Raw genomic sequence first — 25,835 nt, 5'->3', positions numbered from 1 at the left:
TTATTAGATGACAACCCCATTGACCCTGGTGCATTTTACTCTGAAAAATGGCATGTGACATACAGGTCACCGCCTCGGGGCAGTCCGTGTTAAGAGAGCTTACACAACAATGTTTTACATCAACAAATCTAGCGAGGTGTAGCTATCCTAAGAAACATGTATATTGTACATTGTACACGTTACGGCCTTCATAGGGTCATGGTTCTGATGGTCATCTCCTTAAGTGTAGTAACGGATCTGTGGAACAACTTCAGATTACGTCCAACTTTGTCCTGCGGGGCCAATAAAAAGAAGGTTTTAATACTCCAGACCAAATTAATCAACATAATCTATGTGAAAGCATCTTTGCTCTTTTAAATTTATATGTTTAGCTATTGAACAACCAAATCCATATACTTTGATTTCTTGTTAATAGTGTAGCAGCATATCCGAAGGGCGGGCCTTGTGCAAGCGGTAGAGTCTTACCACCTGTGATCGGAAGGTCCCAGGTTCGAGTCGCGGTCTCCTCGCATTGCACAGGCGAGGGTAAGGCTTGCCACTAACACCCTTCCCCAGACCCCGCACAGAGCGGGAGCTCTCTGCACTGGGTACGCTAGTGTAGCAGCATATCCCAGCATTAAACGTCTAATTTCTAGGTGCCAAGAGTACACCATGGTAGCCACCTAAAGCCCTAGTATATAGTACATATATGAGCTTTACCTCTTTCAAATGCTCTAGTCTCTCCAGCACAGGAAGGAGTTCATCAGAAAATGAAGAAAGACCTTTTGCAGAAGCACTGCAAATGCAGAGAAAATTGTTAATGTAAGAACAGAATAGTGAGCTATAAACCTTTAGTTAAACTGAAAGCATTCTTACTCGTCCTGAAAATGAATAAGGAGAATAGTAACGGCACATTCCGTTATTTGGAGTAGAAGGGTTATAAGCTGGTCTCGGTTGCCAGCCATGCAACACAAATCTATCATTGCAATGTACCTCCTGCAAATAAATAAAAAAACTGTTACAGCACATATTGTTGAAGGATTATCTAGACAAAATCAGCCAGTGTCAGAACAAAAAATATTGTGAAGATTCTGAGACAAAAATAAGAGCTTACCTCTTACGGATGTTATCATTGGGAGAGATACAATCTTGCTTCATGCATACTTTTATTATCTCATCAATCTCCTTTCTGGACAACTCATTCAAGTCACGGATCTAGATAACAAATTCAGACAAGTTAGCTTTAGTTATTGCAGGAAAAGTATGAACTACTACAGAATTCCAGATAATAGTGAACATTTCGCTCAATTCCATATCTGTATTTCGAGTTCATGTTGCCATGTATAACTTATCTTCTCCATACTTTAACCCGTTAAAACAAACACTTCAAGTAAATTTGTGACCATGCAGGTCAGAAACACCAATACCTTGTTTAAAAGCATATATTTTTCATCACCTACTCTTTCTAGGGCAAGTGTTACTGAATTCAGAAGATCAGAAACCATTTGTAGTGTTGGGTGCTGCTGATCACTATTATGGCCATACGAAACCTGCAAATTCAAGGTGTTGCAAATACAGTCAGTGTCAAAAGATTTGGACATAAGAACTAATCCCTCTGACCCTCATTTGTGCTGCCTGATTTTCTTTTAAGAAAAAACTCAACTTGCAAGAACCACATTTTTCTTAGCAGAGGGAAGGTTTCAAGTATTACTCACTTGAAATCGCATGTTCTTCTTTGTAGCCAGAACATAAAGATAAGAGACAAGGCTGAAGCAAAGACCAAATGCTATCAATTCTGACTTATGATTCTGGTAGCAGCATGTAGCAGCATTAGAAAAGTTATATGGGTGCATAAAGCCATCATTACAATATAACTATTATAAAGAGGACTAAGCTCACCTCAATCATGTTTGGTGATTGCATAAGATTTAGAGAACCAAAGTCGAGGCTAAAAAGAGAATGCATCAAGGAAAATAGATCTTGAATATAGCTGCATTCCTCATTTTCCTCGTACGCCCAAACCTACAAAGTTTTTAGCACCTCTGAACCTCTACAACAGATTACAAGTGGCCAAAATCAAATACAAAGTGAATAGCAAACCTTGCTGAGAATAGAAACTGCCATGCTAAGCTGCTCCAATGTGAGCAAATTAGCTCTAGTCATGTTCTCCCTTAAAATGCTATTAAAAACCGACTGATGCTGCTTCGCAAAGTCCACTATCTCTCGTACAATCTTGTTCTTCACCTGAATCAAGAGTTAAACTTTATAAGGGACATTGGTATGGAAAATTCACAGAACTAAAGGACAAATGCATCGTGTAAAATTCATCACCAAGGCAACAAAGGTGATGTGATTCCTAAGGCAAGATTCTCAAATTTTCAAACTACACAGCAGTTAAGTTATGCAGGATCCAGCTATCAAAACTCCATATATATACCAAGATACAGTTCCACTTAGTTAACAGTACATTGTAAAGTTAAGTTACATGTACCATTGACCCAGTAATGAACCACAGATACCAATTTTATTCATTGATGTTTTTCAAATTTATCATGATAAAATTGTGCGATGACTGTACTCTAACACTCAGTTCAGTTAGGAGATAAACCGATAATGTTTAGCAGACGCCCTACATACATATGTCAGGCAAGAAATCTGGATATTCAAAATAAGCGAACCTCAAGAAAATCAGCCGAGTCCACAAGCGATGTAAAAGAGGTGACTATTCGCAGTACAGGTGTAATAAGTGACCTCTTCTTGTCAATTTCACCAATCCGTTCTTTTACGATTTTGGGAGCAAGTGGCACCTTTTTCTGCCCACCCATGAGGTTGCATGATGAGAGATTTTGTAAAGCACCCATGGACAACAGAATCTGAGCGCCATGTTTGCCATAATGATGACTTATTCTCAGCAGTAATGAAAACTGAGCATCAACAGTGCAAAACCGCTGTGAAGATTCTGATGCCCATGACGAATCCTGGAAAATACCCAGAAAACTGATGACACAACATATCTGGGTAAAATTCCAGACACGAAGAGGGGCAGGATGAATAGATTATCACAACAAAACCTGCATGAGGCATTTTCTAGACAAACCATTTTCATTTTCAGAGTGATTCATAGCTCATCTTTAGCATATGATACATGGTTCAGGGCACATAAAACATGACAGATGTTTGTGCACCGCCTTTCATAAAAAAAAAAAAGAGAATAACTAGAGTTCTGGAAATTATGAATATTCTCGAATACAGTTACAAAATAAATATCAATCCATCTCAAGCAAGTTCAGATATCCAAATACCTTGTATAGCGGCAAAATGTTAATGTAACTTTAGCCCCATATATCCAACTAAACTTAAACATACAATTCATTGTTCAACATATAAAGAAATAAAAGACACATTGATTTTAAAAGATTGTGCCCAAGCAGTTAGTGCTAAATAAAGTATGCACAATGCTGTACATATGTGAATAGCTCAGATAATACGGCAATGGAAAAGGATGATACCATATTTGCATCTATACTGTTTGCTGTGAAAACAAACACAAACAGGAATGGCATGCTATGAAATAGGATATTAAATCAATACAAAAAAATCTATTCTAAATAAATTGAGAAAATTGTCCATTATAAATCCCTTCTTGAAGTTGAAACAAGAAAATCAAAACCAGCAAGCTTGGCAATTAGGTAGATGCATTGAAAATACTTTAGTTTTCCAGGAATGTCCTATCCTCTCTTCCCATCTAGAGGATTGGCAGTTCCCCCTGCGACACCTTAGCATGCACTATCCAACTCTTACCAGGTCACCAATGTAAGTTACAATTCTCCTATTTTCACATTACCCACCTGAGCATGCATAAAAAAGAAAAAGAGTCCACAGTGTCATTTGTTTTCAAGAAAATCAGTAATATGAAAGTGGCGTGAATGCATGATAGCTAAAGCCTCCAACTTGGACAGCAGATTTCAAAATGGGGGGAAAAAACAAGATAGAGTAGTGGCAATACATACCTTTGACAAATAGTTTGTAACATCACTTAGACATGATCTAAGAATCCCTCGACTTTGAAGTTGATTTAAGAAATACTTTTCATGGTCAATACTAATTAATGCATCAAGAACATAAAAGGAAATTGCTTTCCCAGCTTCACTACCATGGACAGCATCCTTCGTAACCTGTAACAAGAATACAAAGAATGAACGGAGTATTAGATTACCTGTATGGTCAATCATTTGACTGGTTCGTTTAATCATCTTCAAACCTCAACAAGACGTGATGTTATAGTTGGTCAAAAGCACTAAGAGTATGGGTGACCAAAGAGCCAGCCCATCTATCTTTCACATCAAGATGTAAGGATTAGGAAACCGATTGGATCAGTTAGTTGGTTTTTAGGACAATTATTAAGTTATTAGCTGCCCGCTCTATATATACAGAGGCATGGCGCCACAGCGGTCATTGGGAATCGAGCAATCAATGACAAATTAGTCCCAAGTATTCCCAATAGTCTAGTCTTCCTCCAAGCCAACTCTGCCCAGCTATCTTCCTGGCAGTGTTTATCCCTAATGATCTTATACTTTGCCTTGGGATCTCAGAAATTATAAGTGGGAACGTTTGATTATTGAGAACCAGCTAGCTGCTATAGAATGCAGAGTCAGTCAATTACAAATTAAAAATGGAATTCGGCAAAAATAAACACAATAACATTGGAACTACTGCGACAAAATATATCCAGATACAAATCTGGCATGCAAATGTACAACAGATGTCCCTTTGAGTTCCCTTAGCACCATATCCAAACAAAACTATCAATTGCCTATTATAGTTATACTTTAACAATATTGTTAGAGTATATTTGGTAGGTAGGATACTGTAACCTAGTACTACCATATGTGTCGGGGGAGGTGTCTTGTCTCCCAAGTCTCTGTACTCTATATATACCGCTTGAGAGGCTCAATGCATTATACAAAATCCTTCCTGCTTTCAGATATGATACACAGCTCTAATGTGTATTCAAGTTTATTTTACTATCACAGCATGGCAAGTATTTAGAATAATCATAAACTGGACTAAAGCGTGTCAACAAAATAGGCAGTAACTCATTCCTGGATTAAGTGACTAGAGTTAAAAGGATAAATGTACTGGAATCGACAGTGATGTAAAAGAAACTGATAGGGACCAGAAGCTATCTTTAGTACAATGCTCAGAATTATATTGCACTACAAAATAAAAAATGTGATGCAACACACTGTCACACACATGTTCTTTACTGATTTGTTAACAGGAATAACAGCTATAGTTTTGTTCTAGGAATGCTCAGTTTTCATATTCTTAATTTCTATACTCGTCAAGAGGCGTAAAACCTTTTAATTATACATGAATACCTTTTGTTGTTTCATATCCTTTTGGTGCAAGCGGTAGAGTCTTACCGCCTGTGACCGGAAGGTCCCGGGTTCTCCTCACATTGCACAGGCGAGGGTAAGGCTTGCCACTGACACCCTTCCCCAGACCCCGCACAGAGCAGGAGCTCTCTGCACTAGGTACGCCCTTTTTTCATATTGTTACTTTATTAGGGTCAATTGCTGCTAAAATTTGGAATATTTTTTATGGTAGTTGCATACTGTTAACCAGTGTCAGGTTGGCGTGTTACAGGTGATGACAGGCTGAGTTACTGATATCACCAATCCATGCCATCAGCCAGACATGCTTTTACAGTGAGTTATGTTTCCCTTGCACAAACACAAACATATTAAAAATATGTGAGTGTCACATGAACAGAATGGCATACCAAATCAACGATAGCTTGAGCTTCCTTCCTTATGATGGAAAAGTTGGCATGTGCTAATTCACTGTGCTCCTTGAGAACCTTTAGAAGGACAAAGAACTATCAGGCAATAGTCACTATATAAAAGGAAGTAAGGTAATGCAACAGAGATGGACCTTTTGAAGAGTGATGTCCTCATCATCACCCTCTTGCTCCTCCAGTAGCAAGAAGCGAAGAACAGATGGAGGGACATCAGAGTCAAGAATGCTACTACAATACTGAAAATAACTCAGTAATAATGCATATTGCCTGCAGAGGGCGACTGAAGGTCAGTATTCACAGAAGGTGAAGAGAAACATTGAAACAAGGAGTCGGTTAGTGGCGCTAACAGTCACCAACTACATCTACATTACCGTCTTCTCAAGGTTTCAGATGATTCATTTCTTAGTGTTGCCATCACAAGCTTGAATAGCAATGAGTTACAAGCTGCATTTGGTAGCTGCTTTGACGAAATAATGTCAAGGCAAGTAACCGCATCAGAATCTGTACCAGCTGGGCATATGAATCTTTCATCCCGCAGTTTAGCCATACAGGTCAACGATACCTTAAAATGACCACCCAAATAAGTTCAGAACATATACAGAAGGTGTGGTACAAGACTAGGAGAATGGAATTTAACAAATATGAACAAGCTTCTTACATTCGTTAAAACATATGCCATTTTCACTGAACAATCTGGAGATGTTGTGGCATTCAATGAAGCATCAAGCAGCCTGCATAAATCAATATTGGTACAGTTATCGAAATAATAGTTTTTCATTTTGCATGAAGGGAGGCACCACTCACTCAAACAATAGCTGAGAACGGTCCTCAAATAATGACATCCTTCTTGATACAGCAACCTGGTTTTCATAAACAGAAAACAGCACATCACATAAAATTTTCCAACCTACACAAAGGATAAGCAGATGAGGATAAACCCAACTCACTTCAACCATCTGTGACCAACCAGTTAACATGTGAAGTTGGGCAGCCTGCTCTTCAAGATTTTTGTTATATCGCCAAGCCCATTTCAGCAAATGATGAACTGATTCTTTTAGTCCGGCTTTCTCAGACTCGCTTAATTGTGAGTTCAATTCTTGTGACATCTAAAGAACAAAAGAACAATTAATTAAACACAAGATCAATTTTGAAAGCAAAAATCAAACATAAAAAGGACGCATAAAAATGAACACACAACCTGGAGAAGTTTTTCATGGAAAGCATCAAGATCAATCAGTCGATCACCTCTCTCTGAATAATAATATACACCACCATTTTCAAAAGTTGCAGAGTTCCTTAGGATCTCTTCAATCTGTGCACCAAAATATAGTGAGAACTAAAAAAAAACTAACTGGAAGTTTAAAGGCCATACCTTCGATTCAATTCCCAGGTTGGAAAGCAGCTGTGGATACTTCATTGAAGTGTCCGGACATCTGAACTGTAGAACCTCAAGCAAGTCCAAAACCTAAGTGCAACGTTTCAAGTGATATAAGGTTCTGGATAATGGATATGTAGATCAAATATCATACTTGACCAGCAAATGAATGAGGTTTTAAACTCTCCTTATCTAACTAGTTTTTAAAAACCATATATGGTGTATGGTGTGCATGTCACTGCAGATTTCAATGGCCACATGAAAGCAAGCTTAATAAGGACCATGAAAGTATACAGACATAGCTTTGCACAAACAAAACTTAAAAAGGTTAAAGTCACAAAAAGGTGTATATATAAGACACGATTTATTCATCGCCAAGAAAAAAGCAGCAGACTCTTTAGTCCCAAGCAATTTGGTGCAGGCTAGAGATGAAACTAACAAGAGACACCATTGACAAGAAACAAAAATTTAAAAGAAAAAAAAACATAAAAAGGAGAGTGATACGCTAGGTTATGTCTTGGGCACATGGATTGCTGGTTTCCATTCCACACCTCCTATCCAAGGATTCATCACCTTGAAAAAAAAAAAGAAAATGAGGGAGTGGGGGGATAACAGATGCCTAATGTTACCTTATTCCTCTTTGCTGGTACATCGCTGATGCTAGTCAAAGCACGCGAATCGAACAAACTTGTGCTCTGGAAGTTCTCAGCACACTGACCAAAAGTATGATAAAGAATAGCCACGCAGGCTTCCCTGTATACAGATGACGATATATCGGATATATGTAATGCCAGTGCTAACATCTTTAGCAACCATGCCCTCTGAAAATAAACAAATCAAGGTTTTAACAGAATGAAAAATACCAACATAGCTAAATATGGCAGGAGACCATCAAAAGCAATAGCAGCCTAAAAACAGCCATGCACCTCAATTTTGCTGTTCAAATGCAATTTATAAATAGCAGAATTTCAATGTTTCGAATATGCAATCATGTATGACTGGAGCACTGTTACTACTGTGCCGATCCAATTGTAACCCCAGTAGTAACTGCTGTGCCATTTATCAAGGATAATTCAATATAAGGTTCATTTTACAATAGATTGGCATCATAAAACATTAGCAAAGGTTACATCACACTTGCACTTCTATTAATTTCTGAGTGTCCTAAGTAATTAAAATTTTGACGAAAGAAGAAATCTCAATGCATACCTCATGGAGCATGCTGATACGAAGAGATTGGTTACTGTTCCTTTTCGGGAGCGGTGTCACTCCGATGGTTCCAACATGCTGACATTAGTGGGCAAGGAAAATATGAGTTCTAACTAAATGTTGTTATAATGATGCAAAAGAACAGACAAGAAATTAAACCTTAGAAAAGAACTGGTACTTCTTTGTACTCAGGAGATCCATAACAGGCCCACAAGTTAAAGGATCAAGACATAACTCGTAGAGAAGCTGAATTAAGATGGAAAAAATCCAATTATAACATAAAAATAAGATGAAAAATCTCACATCTGACTACTAAGCCAAAAAAATCAAACCTGAAAACTGAATTCGTGCAGTAAGGCATTTATCTCTGGCTTTGTCGCTTTTTCAAGATTTTCAAGGATTATCTTCAAACAACTGAGATATAACGAGATGAGTTCAATTGAATTAATAAAATATATCACTACACAATAAAGGCAGAGTCTAGAGTTAACCTGTAGTGGGATTTTGGTTTTAGAACTGTTTGCTCAATGGATCCATTGACATCAAATCCCAAGAGCAAATGTGTAATGTTTGGAGCTGGACGACAAATATTGTCAACAAGCAACTGCATATATATAATTGATTAGCATAATTAAAACACAGCCCGTCAAATGGATCTCCAAGGTCAAAGGAAATACAAATCACAACCTGCAGTATTAGAACTCCAACATCATCTTTCGTGTCTTCGATGACCTGAAAATCATCAAACCGGAACTCCAAGCAAGCAGCATAATCTTCTATTACCATTTTTCCAACATCAGCTTTCAAAAGCAACTGTGCCAAACCAACTATTCTAGAACTGCCGTAAAATAAACAAACCGTAAGAACACAAATAAGCAAACTAGCACACTACAATTTGTTACAGAAATTTCACATATGGAATTAAAAGCAGACATTTAATAGCAGAGTGGCAGCACAAAGGAAAAACATAAGTAATTTGAATTTACCTCAGGATGGTCATAATTTTGATAGAACGCTGTTGAATTTGGGGAAGATAATCATATCGTACAAACTCTAGCAATGCTACAATCTGTCTATGACTTTGAGCTAATATAACATCCAATGGCTGCATAATCCCAAATGAAAGCAGAAAAACAGTTAGATGAAGTAACGACCAGGCAAACCCCACAGTTGAGATAGACGAAATGCAAAACCTGGTAGAGTGGCCGAAAAACATCAGCAACAGCCAGATCTCTCTCCATGACAAGAATAAATATTTCAAGAGATAGATGGACAGCTTTCTCAAAATGATACCGTATGTTTGGGTAGTTCGCTCCTTGATAAGAGAGTCAACACCCACTAATATGATGTTCATAATATTCCGGAAAGCAACTTTCCCACTCATGAATCCTGAGTCAAAATTCCACAACCACAAATTATAAATAATGTACAAATAGAGGTGCAATAGAAGTCTATGCAAAACTTTAGTATCTTTAAACAGACATACATACATGGGAAAAAAAAATATGCCACAGAGCAAAAGGCAAACAAGCAAGCACTTATCCACCTAAGCAAAGCATATTAATTCAGGTGATCTGAAGGACATAAACATATAATTCTCTGCTAAAGATAAAGAAAAGCTTTTTAAAACAAGAACATCACCATATATATTGTGATTTGTGAACATGAAATATCAAATCAGTTAGTACATTCTAGAAAGAACAATTATTTTTTAGCTCATACTACTGCTATATAGGAAGTATACGTGGAAAGAAATCTCACAGCTCACTATTTGACCGGTGACCCTAGTTCGTGTTCTCTGGCCTACAGTTCTGAATACAGCAGACAATATGTATTTGCCTATGTTTGTTAGCAATATTCATACATAATTCTAACCATAGCACATAGCTCCACCTCTACTATGTGATCCTGAAAACATGCTAAATGCCCTGTCAACACTAGCTGAGAAATATTATAGGCACGTCAAGGAGGGAATCTTCCTTCAGTAAGGAGTGTGCAACATTTGCAATGAAAAGTGTTCCAATGGCAACATGATTTTAAATCAACTTCCAAGTAGTATAATAATCCCAGGACTGAGCATCAGTAATATGTTATCAATTAAGGCATCTCAAAATCAGTACATGAACATACTTTGAGTAGTTCTAGCAGAGGGAGCTGTCTCTCGATAGAGGAAGGAGCTAATGTGTTCACAGAAGCATAAAATATCATCATCCTTTATGTCATACATGCTCAAAACCCTGTATAAACAATAGTCAATTAGTTACCAAGTGGACTGCTGCATTTTACGCAAAAATGTCTCAGGGATTAGTAGATCAAAAAAGAAGCTATCCTGGTATAAGGGCGTATTTGCATCATCAGGGTTCACATTGCATGGTTCCCCATCCAAAAAATAGATAAGCAATTAGATTTTCAAACAAAAAATCATTCTACTCACATGCGGAATGCTCCAAGCAGGCAAGTGCGAGGCTCCCATTTTTCCAGGGGGTCAGCATAAGCTCTTTGAGGAAAAGGACCAAAGACATCCTCATAAACAAACTTAAAGATACCCATGAACCTGTAGAAAAAGTATGAACCTGTTAGAAAAAGTATCTTACTCTCAAAGATGTTGAAGGTGAGGATATGAAACAAAAAATCAGTTAATTAAAAGTATGCACCTCCGGCCTTTGTCACTTATGTTTCTTTCTTCTACAATAAGTGCATTGATCAATCTGAGGAAAGATATGGTTGAGGGGTAACTCTCCCTCCTCGCTTCTACTTCATTCAACTCAAACCTCATATCATAGACCTACACCAACATAGAATGATTAGATATTGTATAGTTTTCTCGAATAGATTAGAGATTATAGTAGTATTTTTCATATGAATATTAGTAGACCTTATGTTAGATTCCGCTGATAGTTGATTTTACACCAAAGATCAAACAAAAGAAAGCTGACCACCTATCATTAAGGGTTTGGCCAGAATAGATTGAAGTATTCCGTGTATATTTATTGACTCATAGGTCGAACGAAAATAAATGAGAAACGAATTGGGTTGCAACTTCAACAATCTTTAGTTTTTGTTTTCCAATGCATCAGATATTCAGATGACAGGCACCAAATCCTCCGATAGAGGAAGCTGTAGTTGCTTTAAGACCTAAAGAAACAGCCTTGCTTCACATAAACTAAGTGTTTTGTTAGTTTTTTCATCAAAAACGAACACTAAGGACAAAAGACAACTAGTAAAATGCATAATGGTCTGAATTTTTTATTTTAACCTTATTCAATTATTAGTTTATAATAACCCACCTAAAAAAACATTTGCAAATCTAACCCTTCTGGCCATACCAAGTAGCTGACATGGCACCGGGGTTGTCACGCTGAAGCCTTTGACACGAACGCGACAGCGCTATCGCACCAGTCCGCATGGTGTGGCAGCTGCAGTTAAAACGCTTCTCTCCACGCGCTGCTCGTCTTCCACTCCATCTCTTTTTCCTCCTGCTATTAACATGGCTCGCCCATGCGTGGTTCAGGAGGAAAAGAGAGACAGATGGATGAAGACAAGCGGCACATCGTTTTTTTTAACTGTGGCTGCCACGCCAAGCAGACTGGCACGATAGCGCTACCGCTCCAACACGTTCAGCACAAGCCTTGCACCATGTCACCCAGTTGCACCAGCGTGGCAACATTGCTGTGCTGATGCATGCGGCGCGGCAGCATGGTCCTGTCGCGCCGCGACGCTTGGTGCTGCCAAAAGAGTTAGATTTGCAAATATATTTTTTTAGTGGGTTATTTTTAAAATATTATTTTAAAATAAGATTACAAAAAATCGCTCCCTCTCAGGTGCAAAAACAGAGATCAAAGACTCTGTCCTCACTTTGATATTGTTTCCACATTGAGGGGGTCGAAGGCATCAACCCTTGATCCAGGAACGTCGTCCCTGACCCAGGTACGCGGGGTCATTTTCGACCCTGCCATGTAAAAACCTCTCGTGAGTAGCGTATCACATTCCTCGACCCTGTCGACTAGGAAACTTTGTGACTATGCTCCAGGGTATGAACAAGCTTTAATTGCTGCTTCCATTGCATCATTCAAGCGATGGGTACCAAGCCTTTCCTTAGAAGAAGCTGACCAGTTAAGAACCAGAACTTGCACTACCTAACCTAAGTGCTTGCTAGTTGTCATAAATAATTGGCATTCTAAGAAAGTTGTGGTTTTAGAGATTAGGTATTAAGGCAACCAAAACAAGAGAGAACAAGGGAATAAACATCAAATAGTAAAATCATATAAACTGAGAAATAGTTGAGTCCCAACTATAAAATATAAACCACAATCAAACATAGTAGCGTCCAGATGAGAGCACTAAGGGTAAGGGAAATGATAAACTAGAGACTTAGATGCAAGGTTAAGAGCTATATGAAATACTAAATGTGTTATTATTGAATATTATTCACAGATTCATTGTTTGTCACAACAGAAAAAAAAAACTCTGCATACGAGGTTAATTTTCCTAATTCATTGTACTTAATAAAAAATATGTGAAAAAAGAACAAAATAGGATTTTTTTATACTCCGTCCGATCACAAAATAGTGTCATTTGGGGTGGCATTCAGTCAACATGTTTTAACTTTGACCATAAATGTTGCTTTTAACATATCAGTTTAAATTTTTAAAACAGTATAGCTAGATTTTATCTTGAAAAAAATTCATAATACATTAACATTACAGATTTGATATTACCCATATGTTTTATGTAAGCAATTAGTGGTCAAAGTAATAGGTTGATGGTTGTGTCGAGGCCCAAAACGACACTTTTATGACTAGAGGAATTATGTTGCTTTGCTTGAGGACCAAAAAATGAGTTAGAAAGTAGCCAGTAAAATTAGGAAATTAGTGAAATGGTGAACATTAAGGGCACCTGTGTTGCTGTATGGTGACCTAATGGAGCCGTAACCACCGGAAGATCATATTGCTCAAGATAATTCCAAATAGCATCTTTTAGTAGGGGTGACACTTTGATAAATGCAGTTATTGAATTTCGCAAAGCCCCCTGCACATGTTTCAAACACATATTACGAGAAAACATAACCGCGACCTAACTAAAAAAAGAAAGGATGTCAGATGTACAGATGGACTCAAAACATATATGCTTGTACCTTCAAGTACGGAGGCACATTTTCATAGCTGAGAAGCTTGAATAAAGGTTCAATGTCAGGGAACCACTTCTTGCGTTCCATAGGATTCCCATTTTCCACCACCTACATGTTCACAATCTAATGATTTATCTAATCAAGTAGACAATTCAAAGCAACTTCCTTCGAGAAAACAAATCACAACAGCAACAGTAATCACTATGCATGATGAACAAAGCACTTTATGAGACACATAGCGCATCTGGCATAACAAGCTACTTGGTAGTAGTAATTTATGGCCAGTACAGCTGAGGGACCAGAAGCATATTGATTCATTGAAATTTCTACTGAGCTTCCAGAAGCTCGATGCAGCTGTAAGCCTGTAACAGAACCTCTCAAATGGGTTATAAGATAAGCAAGACTGATATGCTGAGACAAAGGCTGATTATATTTTCTCATTTTTCAAAGAAACATGCATAGCTGATGATGTTCAGTCACAACTACAGAATTGAAGTGTAAAAGAGATGCAGCAAAATCATGACATCCACAACATAGGCTACGATGATAAAAAAACTTCAGGATGACGATATAGCCATGGAAAGTGGAGCGTAATGCTAAAGGTAATATATATAGTGATTCCAAATTCATCATCGTCAGAGGTGCAAGTGCAGTTTACTGTGAATAAAGCTGACCAAGATGAACAAAACAAATGAATAAGTGCAAGAAATCTCACACCTTCTGAAGAACAGCTAAATATGCAATAAGTGCCTGTGCATCCCCCTCAGGAAAATCAGGCGGTATGTTTGCAGAAGATTGAATCGATTTTTTGAACGTCTCCTCATAGATAGATAAGCAATCAAACAAAGTGCTCCAACCCACTGAACGATAAGTTTTTCCTTGGAGAAGCTCATAGACTTTGGCAGCACCAACTTCGGTGGAAGCCTGACAAAATTGTTCAGTCAGCGCAAACAATGGAAAACTGAACAGAGCAGTAACCATAATGCATACCAAAGTACTGAGAAGTCCAAGGAAGGCCACAAGAGTTTGTGTGTTGGTGTGGTCTTCTCCTGCATATATAACAAAGGTCCACAGTTCATCATTTCCATTCCCTAGCTCAGGCTCTTTCTGAAGACAACACACAAAAAAAAAACAAATGTTATTGCTATGTAAACTTCTCAAACCAAAACACAGAAAAAAAGGAACATTCGAGAGATCATACAAAATATCATGCCTTATTGAGAACGATGGACATACAGTTTTGCACATATAGTAGACTGAAAAAGACTAATCAAATAGATGTGTTCAATAGAAATGCAGTAACCTTACTAGCATCTAATGTGCTTTCAAAATATTATTACTGCTTCATGTACATTTGTAAGATCAAATCACGGGGTTCGAAGTGATGCCGAGAAAATATTTAAATTCCACAAATGAAAATGCATGATCATGCTTCTGATGGTCACAGATGGAAGCAATTACTAGACTAGAGAGAAAATTTTAACCTTGAATCGGAAACAAGTCAAGAGTCTACAAAACAGTCAAACTAAACGTTGCATTATACTACAAAGGTCAACAGTAGTTGAAATAGATGCATCAATTACATTTCATCACATGTCATCGTGGCATAGTGTGTCTGACTGCCTCGAGGGTATCCAACTCAGTAAAAGAAATATTGGTCGTGAGAAAGAGAAACAACAATCGAGCTTGGACACATGTTGCTAGAATCTGACTCGGACTCAAGTTCACAAACCGGCAAAAAGAAAAATGAACACTGGTGTCCTAGTAGCATTTGATAGTCATTCAATTTATCATTGATATAGGCCCTAGAATGGTATTTCGAAAGGTTTTTTACATCCCAAAATGACTCCTATGAGTGCAGAATGTTGTGTGCACATGCAAAAAGTTTTTTTTTAAAAAAAAGTCCACTTTGCCCAGGACACAGAGAAGCAAAAAGACAGCAATGCAGGAATAATCATGATGCATCATTTGATTTCTACTTTTACTTTGCAACAATGCATTTGCATCTATTACCCAGGAAGAACTAGCACTAGCTATTACCAAGTGGTCACACAAGATGACATAAATATATTATTATAAAAAAAGACAAGATTAACAAGGACACTAGACCCATGTCAAGCTAAATCATACATGTTTTCAGGTCCACAGATTTGATTCGACTATATAAATGACAGAAGCATTACCTGATAGATTTCTCTAACTAGTTCCAGCAGGGATACAAAAGGCTCCTTAGTAGGCTGATCAACTTGTTCCCCATTTCTACCAAGATCTTCCCGATGACCCCGCGGTGGCCCATATGGACTGAGGGCAGTCATTGCTTTCTCCTTAATTTCCTTTATCTGTCAAGAAGATAATATTATCGATTTTGCACACAGAATGAAGAAAGATACTTGCATGTTATCCCCATCATAGGACACTAATCATATAGTGACCACCAGAGGTTACAAGACAGGAAAATGGATACTCCCTCCATGTTTAAATATATGACACCACTGACTTTCGCACATGACATTTGACCATTTGTCTTTTAGGAAAAAAAAAACTATGTAAGTATTATTTATTTTGTTGTGACTTGTTATATCATTAAAGATACTGCCAGCATGACTTATATTCTTGCATATTTGCAATAAATATTTCAATAAGACGAATGGTCAAAGCTTGCGTGAAGAAGTCAATAGTGTAATATATGTTTACAAATGGAGGGAGTATTCTACTAGGGGGTTTTTTTTCTCAAACAAGAGTATTCTACTAGGTTACTATATGCTTCAATGAAGTACTCCTCTAACCTTATCTCTAGAAGTAGGGTGGGAAATAAAGCACATCATTAGCTTGTGAGTGTAGCCAGTGTACATGTAGACAATGTCCTCATCATCATTCTGCATTAGATGAGAAGAAATAATGATAAGCAAGAAAAAACACTGTACTATATTATCTTCTTGGAAACAAACTTTGACCACTAAGGCATTAATACATGAGAATTATCAAGACTGGCCACAAGAAATACTAACACCTCTTTCAGTGGAGCCAATCTATGATTCTACATATATCAGTGGACAAGCTTTGATAGCGGACGTAAATACAATAGTAGCATGATCAAATTCAACAGCAATTACAAATGAGCATGTTTTGTTGCCATTACAAAGAGTCAGGATGCAATACAACAACAACAACAATAACAACAAAGCCTTTAAGTCCCAAACAAGTTAGGGTAGGCTAGAGTTGAAACCCAGCAGAAGCAATCAAGGTTCAGGCACGTGAATAGCTGTTTTCCAAGCACTCCTATCTAAGGCTAAGTCTTTGGGTATATTCCATCATTTCAAGTCTCCTTTTATTGCCTCTACCCAAGTCAACTTCGGTCTTCCTCTGCCTCTCTTCACGTTACTATCCTGGCTTAGGATTCCACTACGCACCGGTGCCTCTGGAGGTCTCCGTTGGACATGTCCAAACCATCTCAACCGGTGTTGGACAAGCTTTTCTTCAATTGGTGCTACCCCTAATCTATCACGTATATCATCGTTCCGAACTCGATCCCTTCTTGTATGACCGCAAATCCAACGCAACATACGCATTTCCGCGACACTTATCTGTTGAACATGTCATCTTTCGTAGGCCAACATTCTGCACCATACAACATAGCAGGTCTAATCGCCGTCCTATAAAACTTGCCTTTTAGCTTCTGTGGTACCCTTTTGTCACATAGGACACCAGATGCTTGGCGCCACTTCATCCACCCTGCTTTGATTCTATGGCTAACATCTTCATCAATATCTCCGTCTCTCTGTAGCATTGATCCTAAATATCGAAAGGTATCCTTCCTGAAACAATTTTTTGGTTGGTTGGTTGGGTCACCCTGCCGGCCTGCCCTATGGAGATGTTAGGTTGGCTGCACCAAGACGAGACACATAATACATGGAAACAAGGCATTACCATGGTGTTCATTTACAAAAGGATACTCCTAGCCTACCTTATCTGCTTTAAGATATACTAATATCACATAATATGCACTAATCATGTGTTAGCTGAACCTGCTCCCCATATAACTATATAAGGCCGACTTGCACGGTTCCCATGGGCTTGGATATCAAGAGAGCAAGGATTTCAAATTGAGGAAAGATTATGAAAAGGAATGAAGCTAGAAATGGAACCAACAGAAGTCAACTAACGGGGGGGGGGGCGCCAGTGCCGGAGGCTCCCACATGAGTGGGGTCTGGGGAAGGAAAAAACCGAGGCAAGCCTTCCCCCCGCAAAATCTGCGGAGAGGCTACTTCGAACCCACGACCTGGTGCCTTAGTGAGACAGCTCTCACCACTGCACCACCAGGCCTGCCCTTCAACAGAAGTCAACTAGATAAAGGGATTTTTTTAATTTGCTTCTAGTATGTCACAATGCAAATCAAACTAATACAATTGGTAGAGACAACAGATTAACATGACAAACAAAGGGGAAACATAAAGAGAAATTTACTGGGGCAAGATTATGCAAACACATTAGAATATAATATGTGGAGGACACGAAACATTTCAATTTTTTAAAAAAAATATTTGCACAACCCTTAGGACCATGGTTAACTGGACAAGTGGACATACAGTGGAATAAGACTGCATTGAAATCCAGATTTGGTATAAGACTGCATTGAAACCCAGATTTGCTATACCTGGTATGCAGCTGTTTTCAAAACTTGCTCCCGCAAAAACTCAAAAGAATTTTGACGACAGATAGTTTCCAGACATGACCAAATATCTGACATTTCTCTTGAATTACTTCGATCTTGAGTTAGCATCAAATGAACAGACCACGCAAGTCTCACAACACCAACAAACCCTTCAATAGTCGAATTGTTACATGTCCTCGTCACCTAAAAGAAATCATAGATTGCAATGATAAAACATTTGTATGTTCAATCAAAGTATAAACAGTGATCAGTGAAGATGCACATATCAAAGCTTACAAGTTCATGAAATTCGCGTCTAAATGAGGAATCAGACGATGACAATGATGCTTTCTCAAGAGTACTTAGGGCATCAGAAATAAAAGTTGCCACAAGAGAGAACAGAACTCCATAGGTGATCTGCAATGATAGAGTTAGTAACTTTTTGTAACAACATAGCATTATACAGATGCACACAAACAACATGTCAACAACCATCATGCCATTCCAAAGTAATTGGTTCAAACTTCAAACCTGGAGCTCCACACTACTATTTTGATTTGCTTCAGCTGCACAGTCTTTCAATATTGAAAATACATCCTTAACCTCTCTGGGGCCTAAATGAAATTGCATAAAGCATTAGTCCTTGCTTCCCATAAATTGACATGTCCAAAAGGTTATACAAGCACAGCACGAAGGCTCATGCCAATGAATGATTAACACCACCTGGTAAGCGCTAGGAAAAAAAATGTTTAATTTGATAAGAGGCAATTTAAAATAAGTTTTAACTTACTCATTAGTTTAATAAGTGCAGAAAGAGCGAGGCAGTGGCTCAAACTTAATCTCTCTCTTGAGACAATTGCCCTTCTTTCCACAAGAGCCCCTCTGAAATCAAGCACATAACGCTCAGAGCTTGGTTGGCCAATTCCAGCTGGTTCTTCCCGGTTCAGCTCCTTTTATGGAAAGTCAAATATACCTCAATCATCATTTCTCACAAAGAAAAAGAACTAAACCTTTGAAGGTGCATTTTTAAAATGATTTTTAAGCTGTACTAGTTGCTAAGAAGTAGCTGGAATTAACTAGCTTTGGATATACCTGCGAAAAAAAATAATAAACAGTTGACCAGGGAGAAGCCAGCACAAACCAACATAAGCCCACCTAGCTTAGTGCAGAAGATCAACCCCTGCCCTTGTACACTATTTTACATGTTGTTAAGCCATTAAACTTGAGCCCAAAGGAACCATTCTTTGAGTGCTGAGTTTACAGGACGTGGCCTTAACATCACCATGATTGTTTTTCAAAAATGTGTCCAATTCAATTTGTTGAACAAAAATGAAAAGGCATGCAAATGGTGTATTCAAGTTTCATCAGGTCCAACCTTTACAAGGGCAATTATCCGTTGCCGAAGACCATCATTAAATAAAGGCTGTATTTGCTCCTCGATTTCAGACATCAGATCAGCATCAAGACCTTGGTCAAGTGCAACAGACTACAAAGGTCATGAAAAAAACATCAAAATCATCCTTCAAGAAAAGTTATTCCAAAATTAGAATGAAAATGATTAGTATATTACTCGCAACAGAATGTACAGAGCGGTTATAAGATCCCTTCTCTCCATGTACCATAGGCCAGCTGCAAGTCTATATATTTCCAATGTCTCTCGACCATACAAAACCCACTGAAAAATCACCACATGGATGCATGTAAGATGGTCAAATAACAGTTCAAACTTGGCTAATAACAATAGAGCAATTAACTAGAATTCTGCAAATCATACCTCTCTGTTAGCATCAACTAGCAAACGAACACACTCAATCTCATTAAGATTGAGTTCATCACTTAACTTAAGCGCCTGAAAAACATATAGATACAAATTTGAAGTCTTGAGAAAAGCAAAAGTGAAACTGCTAAATACTGCTATCATAAATCAAAGGCATAAGTAGATCAATAGACAAAAATACAGGTCATGCTCTCATGGGGATTCGTAGAGACAAATAAAAAGACAAGTTGTGCCTCACAGGGATTCATAATTATTAAGAGCACGTGGTAAAGATTTGCGGGTGCAACCACAGGTAAGAATCCAGCTAGCACAGTAGAGTAAAGAATATATTGCACTCGTTTTTATCACCGATATATCATGCGATATACTTTTGTTGTACAACTTTAAGCGTATGATGTGAAAAGATAAAAGCCTACAGGAAAAGGTGGTAGCTTGAGCATTGCTCTCCACTTAATAACAGTAATAATGTTGCAACAGGCCAGGAATCTATAAGCATGTTCATACTTTTACTACCCGTACCCGGTGTCCAAGTTAGCAACATCCTAGCATTTAATTAGCAAGGCATTGATGTGATAAACACACTATCTTCTCAATCCTTTGAGAAAAAAGAGTCATCAAGTGTTAGACTGTCAAATATGGTATTAATCCATCGTATTAAGCCCAGTGCTACCAAATACCAAAAGCCAACCTTGTCCACAGAACATTGTAGTAGAAGCCACATTCCACTATCATCTCCACTCCCCAAAAGCCAAAAAAAATAGCAGACACCAAAGTCCCAAGCAAATTGTGGTATGGATGTATGATAGAATTGAAACTCAGGTTAAGCTGTTAAGGTATAATAGTCAAGGGTATTAGTGTAATCTCCTAGTCTAGGGTTTCTCTCTTGTGTCTTGCCATTGGGCCTCAATACGACCATCCAATTGACCAATTCAGTATCCCTTATTCGTAACATGAGCCACTATCCAGAAGACACTAATCCACCATAACATAAAATCCTGGCACTCATCCATTCCAAAATGTAGGTCATTTTAGTCTTGGTCCAAGTCAATCATATCTGAATTGTACCAAGTTTACAGAAAAATATACTAATGTCTACAAAAACAAATAAATAAATGCTATCAAGACATAGTTCATGCTGAATTTGACAAAAGTAATTTAGTGTTGTAAATGTTAGTGCATTTTCTGCACCCTTGATCAAAGTTAAAGAAGTTTGACTTAAGAGAAAACTAAAACAACCTCCACTTCAAAATGGAGGGAGAATAAGGGCCTGTTTGGATCACCTCGGAACTAGTTCGTAGAACTACTTGCTAGGTGACTGAAGTAGTTTAGCTGATAAAGTTTAGCCCAGTGCTATTTGGAATTTTGGATACATGGACTAATAGCTACTAGTCCTCTCTAGTGGACGTATGGACTCAACTTTAGTCTACCTGTTAGTCCAACTTGTTTGGATGGCCTAGGACTAAACTTTAGTGGTATCCATACAGGCCCTAACATAAGGAAAACAAACTTTACAAATGATACAGTTCAATACCATGATGTTCAATGCCAGACTACACAGAAAACAAATTACTAAGTAAAATATAGCTCATCTCAACAGAAGTCAGAAGTCATAGGGTTTACAAATGATAGTTACTTTTTTTTAGTTCTCTATCAGAGACTAGTTCGACAAACAGGTTTGCACCGTGATGTACTAGCTAAAGGATAAAGCAGCATACTCATTCCAGAGCTCTAATCAAGAGAACAAGCATTCAATGCGACCTTATCTTAGACAGCATAATCAAGCGACACTAGCTAAATGACTGTACACTACACTAAGTAATTGGGAAGGATGAAGGGAGCTTACAGTCTGCACGTCGGTGTCATCAAGAGTGATGGGCGGCATGCCTGGGAGCCGCACCTCTTTGCTCTCCACCTGAGTCCGATCAGACGCCTTGGGCCCCTGTCCACACACGCCAAAAACCCAGTCTAATCAAACCGAATTCTAAGGCAGCCCTAACAAATCCTATAGTACAATCAAGCGAATGTCCAGAATAGGGGGTGCACCGGATAGGAGAGTAGCGTGCGGAACGCGGGGGCGGCGTCACGGACGGCGTGGAGGAGCTCCACGCGCTGCGCCGGCGACGGCGCCGCGGAGCCCAGCAGCGCCGCCTCGATGACAGAGAGGAGCTCGCGCGGCGGAAGCGGCGCCATCGCCGGAGAACAACCCCGGTCTCCAGCCGGAACCCTAGGAGGAGTCGGCGGAATGGGAGGGTACGGAAGGGATTCAAAACCCTAGTGGGCGAGCACGGGGCGGGCGGGCTTCTGGGTTTTGGGGGGGGCTCAGGGAAACCCCGGCGGAGTCCGCAGTAGGCTGTTCATCGAGGCAGACGAGAGACGAGCGCGGTCGCGTCGCAAAGACGCGCCGGCGGGCTGTGGCATCTCCGCATCTGGGCCGTTCAGAAGTTTGGAAGGTTGGCCTGTTGGACACGCGCGGTCCAAAACGCGCTAATACCTTCCTTTTTAGCTAATAAAACGATTCCCTAATTTACCTTTTTTGAAAAATAATATAATAATATAATACCTCTAATACTTTTAAATAACTCCGTAAAATAAACTTTGGCAAATTTCTCCTTCAGCCAGTAAATACGTCATTGCCATTTGCCTCGATCTCTCTCGATAAATACACATATAGTTCATCATAAATAATATCTAGATCTCTCTTGATCGAGAGATCTCGATGAATGGCGATCGTAAATAAAGTGTTGGTGTTTCGGACTAGGGGTCCTTAACCAACGAGTGAATTTATGCTGCGTGCCCCTAATCCCCGATGGTGATGCAAAGAGACACAAGGTTTATATTGGTTCGGGCAATCAACGCCCTACGTCTAGTCTGAGAGATCAATCTTGTATTCCTTGCACCGGAGTGCTCGTAGTAGGGGGTTACAAGCTAGGTAAGAGAGGGAGCTAGCCCCAGGTCTCGGCCGGGGGTGGTGCGGGCTGCTTGAGGTGTTGTTCTCAAGCAGCGTAGAAGTGTGTGGTTCTATTGGTGAGTTCCTCTTTCTGCTCGTCGTTCTCCTCTCCCCTAGAAATGGCCCCGGCCCCTCCCTTTTATACTCTAAGGGAGAACCAGGACGTACATATGTTGCTACATAGCGTCCGATAAGTGGGGATGGCGTGTCCGAGCCCTGTAGCCGGCCACTGTTGTGGTATGGTCGATGGAGTGGCCCCGTCCTTGTCGTGCAGAAGTGACGCGTCGGTCATACTTGATCTTGTACGTCGTGGGGCTCCAGTACAGCTTGAGGCAGGGCATGGCGGGCGACGTGCCGGTCATCGTGCGATGACATCGTAGGGGGCCGAGGCTCTGCAGATGCCGAGGCCGAGCCATCGTGGGGGCTCGACGGACATGGATCCCCAGGCTGCCGAGCCCCTGAAGCAAACTGCCGAGGCTTTAGAGGGAATTATTGGTCCTGGGTACCGATTCCGAGGCCACAGTATCCCGGTCGTGGCTCCCCACGCCGCGTTGTTCTCAGAGCAGGAGTTGGCAGCACAGTGAGGCATGGGCGTCAACCATGTGCATAGCGGTGGGTACAGTGGCGGGTAACCCCTATCCAGTCCCGCCCCCCGTCCCGTCGGCCATTCCGCTGTACTGTGCCGAGCATGCGGCCGATGTCAGTGGCAGCAGTTGGCTGAGTTAATGCGACGCGACGTTTGGTCAGAGGGACAGGTGAAGGAAGAGGCAGCGGAGTGTTGCCGAGCCCGCCTCGCGCGAGGCGGAGGGTCGGCGACCCAGCCGAGGCCTGCGACGAGAGGGGGTCGGCCGAGGCCTTCGGTGGGGGATCGCCCGAGGCCAGCGGTGAGGGGGCCTCGAGCGATACGGAGAATTGGCCGAGGCCTTTGGTGAGAGGTCGCCCGAGGCCAGCGATTGTTAGCTGGTTTCGATCTTTACGAAGTCTAAGCAGTCGTTTTTTGGTTCTTGCTTAGGGTACCCCTTCTCGCGGTATCCGACAGTAGCCCTCGAGTCTTGGGGGGAGTGGAGGCACTCCCCCTGAGGTTTTGACGAGAACTGACTCTTGATAGTTCTTGTCGGGATGATGTTTCGAACTCAGGGCTTCGGTGGGTGCGCGCGAGCGCACCCGCCGGGTGTAGCCCCCGAGGCCCTGGAAGAGTGATTTCACTTCTTCTGGGGCTTTCGTCTCTTTCGAGTGAGGGGTTTTCATTGTGTTTGCCGAGCCCGTGGATGCGAGTTCGGATCGCTGGGCCTCGACGATGCTGCGGGAAGAGCCCCTTAGCCTCTGCCTGGAGCGAGAGGGCCGTCAGGGGTTCCCTCGGCTTTTTGTACGACCCTTGCGCTTCCTTTTCGCTCGGAAGGAGGGGTGGAAGATGCCATGCTACCCTCGGTGGGCGCGAGTGATGGCATTTTCGGTGAGCTGTTATCGGGTAAGTCCGAGTGGAGGTTCGTACCCCGTTTGCTGGGGGTCGGCTAGCGGTCCGGAGACGCGCTCCAAGAGTATCGGAGGGTTTCTCTAGTGGGTGCCGAGGCCGTTCGCTGGGTCTCGGTGGCTCGATGGCTCAGTGCCTCCCTACGGTGGGATCCCATTTGGAGACCTCCCTGCCGGTCTCGGACACGACACAGGGCGTCCCAAGCGTTTGCTTGGGCCTCAGCCTCGTACAGGCTCGCCCGTAGTCGCTCCTGACTTTGTTGCCCTAGGGCGGCTATCGAAACCCCTAAGGGCCCAGCCTTTGAACCCCTGGACCGTAACGGGCTTGGGTCGCTTGCCTTTATCTTGGGTGCAGGAAGAGCCCCTGAGCCTCTGCATAGAGCGAGAGGGCGGTCAGGGGTCCTTTCAACTTTTTTGTCCATCCCCCGTACGTCCTTTTTGCTCGGACGGGGGGTTGTTTGCCGAGCCCACTTGTGTGTGAGCCTGAGCCGCTGGGTCTCGGCAAAGTTGCAGGAGGAGCCCCCAAGTCTCTCGCACGGAGCGAGAGAGCGGTCAAAGGTCCCCCTGGCTTTTGGTTCGCCCCTCGCGCATGAGGGTTTGTCTGCCGAGCCCCCCTTGGGTGCGAGCCTAGGTTGCGGGGTCTCGGCGTCTTTGCAGAAGGAGCTCCCTAGCCTCTGCACGGAGCAAGAGGGCCGTCAGGAGTTCTTCTGGCTTTTCGAACGACCCTCGCGCTTCCTTTTCGCTCGGAAGGAGGGTTTGTTTTGCCGAGCCCCCCTCGTGCATGAGCTTAAGTTGCTGGGCCTCAGCAAAGTTTTGCAGGAAGAGTCCCTTAGCCTCTGCGCGGAGCAAGAGGGCCGTCAGGGGTTCTCCTGACTTTTTGTTCGACCCTCGCGCTTCCTTTTCGCTCAGAAGGAGGGGTGGAATGTGCCATGCTACCCTCGGTGGGCGCGAGCGATGACATTTCCGGTGAGCTATTATCGGGTAAGTTCGAGTGGAGGCCCGTACCCCGTTCGCTGGGGGTCGGCTAGCGGTCCGAAGACGCGCTCCAAGAGTACCGGAGGGTTTCTCTAGTGGGTGCCGAGGCCGTTCGCTGGGCCTCGGTGGCTCGGTGCCTCCCTACGGTGGGATCCCATTCGGAGACCTCCCTGCCAGTCTTGGACGCGACACAGGGCGTCCCAAGCGTTTCGCTTGCTTGGGCCTCGGCCTCGTATAGGCTCGCCCATGGTCGCCCCTGACTCTGTTGCCCTGGGGCGGCCATCAAAACCCCTAAGGGTCCGGCCTTCGAACCCCTGGACCGTAGTGGGCTCGGTGCCCAGTTCCTTTGCCTGAAAGGAATCGGGTGGGGGTTATTTCTCTCCCTACGGCTAACAACAGCAGGCGCGTCTTTTAAGGTGGCTTTTTCGGGGAGGCGAAATGGCGCCTGCTGCTGCTGTGGTTGGACGCGACGTGGTGTCAGCCGACGGGACGTAACCGTACGCGCAATTAATGAGGGAGTG

General features: G+C 41.4%; 1 pseudogene; it reads right to left on the bottom strand.

Moving 5' to 3' along the window:
• LOC136466849 (nuclear pore complex protein NUP205-like) lies at window positions 1-22,297 on the bottom strand (annotated as a pseudogene).
• Window positions 22,298-25,835: the final 3,538 nt, after the last annotated feature.

This window comes from Miscanthus floridulus, chromosome 7 (assembly GCF_019320115.1).
Source record: "Miscanthus floridulus cultivar M001 chromosome 7, ASM1932011v1, whole genome shotgun sequence".
NCBI lineage: Eukaryota > Viridiplantae > Streptophyta > Magnoliopsida > Poales > Poaceae > Miscanthus > Miscanthus floridulus.
The sequence above is the reverse complement of the archived record's forward strand: the minus strand, read 5'-3'. Positions and strand labels throughout refer to the sequence as shown.